Source organism: Sinocyclocheilus rhinocerous, unplaced genomic scaffold (genome assembly GCF_001515625.1).
Source record: "Sinocyclocheilus rhinocerous isolate Xijiao unplaced genomic scaffold, SAMN03320098_v1.1 scaffold7341, whole genome shotgun sequence".
Classification (NCBI taxonomy): Eukaryota; Metazoa; Chordata; class Actinopteri; order Cypriniformes; family Cyprinidae; genus Sinocyclocheilus; species Sinocyclocheilus rhinocerous.
Window position 1 is genome coordinate 34726 of NW_015642115.1, and position 2012 is coordinate 36737.

Consider the following 2012-nt stretch of genomic DNA (forward strand, 5'->3'; position numbering starts at 1 on the left):
AATATTTCCCTTTTGAGCTGATTTACTACAGTTTGGAGGCCAAATACTTAAATTTTAGTCTCATCTGCCTTGGAATCTTCAAGGTGCGTTTTGGCAAAGCTCAGTTGTGACTGCATGTGGCCTTTCGCTTAGTTGTGACTGCATGTGGCCTTTCTTGAGGACTGGCTTTTTACAAACCACATTTGTGGAGAATTTGTGATATTGTTGTCACATGCGCACAATGACCACTCTTTGTCATAAATTCCTGCAGCTGCTTCAGAGTTGCTGTAGGCCTCTTGGTCGCCTCTCTGACCAGTTTCCTCCTGACTCTTTCATCCAGTTTGGAGCGATGTCCCGATCCAGGGAGGGTCTGTGTTATACCAAATGCCTTCCACTTCTTAAAAAATAGACTTCACTGTGCTTCTAGGCATTGATAAATCCTTCAAAAAATTTTTTTGTATCCATCTCCTGACTTGTGCCTGTCCACAACATTATTCCGGAGATCTTTTGACAGTGCCTTGCCACCCCTTTTTGTTTGCTTCAGCTGCACTACTGAGGACTGAAATGCTCCAGGAAAGCTCTTTTCATGTTGAGCTAATTAAAATGAGCACAGCTGATCACAGTTGAAAGTCAAATGGCTTTGTGTGCCATTGAGAAGGTGATTATCGACACCTGATTGAGTTTACAATTCATTTTTAGAAGGGGGTGATCCTTTTTCCAACTCAGTGAATCTGATTTTTTTTTCTGACATGTTGGTGTTATATCTTTCACTTGGATGTTATAAGTTACACTAAGCTAATACAACTGGATAAAACAAAAAATGTGTCCGTCTTCATTTCAGGCTGCAAAGCAACAAAATGTGATTATTTTAAAGAGGGGTGATTCTTTTCTATACCCACTGAATTTTACATATATTTATATAAAATGTAGGAGATCTTGGAAAATACTAACTTTAGCCTGATAGCACTGAAAGCATACGTACCACCTTCCCTGCAAATCGCTGTCCAAAGTCACGCCTCCTGAACGCATGAACCCGCACAGACCAGACGACCAGAGACAACATTACTACCATATATCATGTGTCATTCACCGGTGAGAAAACTTTACAGTACTGTTAGTAACAGTACTATAATACCAAGGAAGGAAGGAAGGCCAGGTTTTTGATGTTTGCCTGCCATTCTCGTTCTGTCTGCACAGCGTACGTGAATGCGCTGATGACGTATCCTGTCTGTGCGAACAGGGTGTGCAGAGGTATGCAAATACATATGTTGACAGGCAGGTAGGAAAGCCTATCATAATGTTTGGACAGAAAATTTTGATTGGAGGAACATTTCTTGGTCCTACGCCTTCCACAAAATAAATTTAGTACAGTACAAAATAAATTAAAGTGTTTTTAAATTTGATTTCATAAAATGATTTTAAATGTAAAATCAAACATCTTGTGGCTAAAACATAAACTAAAAACACACTGCTGACTAGATCTGCAGTCGTTCAAAACCAGAACGAATGTGCCAAGAATAAACAACGCATTCTAAACAGCACCTAAGAAACTGGTAATTTAAGTTATAATGGCATATCAAATATAAATACTGCATAGAAACATACAATACTTGTACTGTAGATTCAATAGTTGTTTTGCACTGCACATGGCCAAATCTACGACCATGCCTCTCACACACTGCGTTTCAAGAAAGTGTTCAATGCGAGGCCTCTGTGCCCATTTGCAGACTAAAAAATGTAAACAACATTATTAGATAAATGGCCTCATTGAATATAAACTCATGAAGACATTATTTTTCAGATCTAGCTCAAACAAACTCATTGCCTGTGTGTGAAGAACAACATCATCTTTCCATGGCACATTTCCCAAAGCCTCTCCAGATTTCGATAGCAACTGTAATTCAACCAGGAAGGAAACCAAATGCGCACTGCGCTCACAGGCCAGAACTGAATATGTCCTGAATGTTTTTGTGCTCTGTTCTTCTGTTGTGCCTCTCTCTCTCTCTTCAAGAACGAATAATTACAGTCACAGC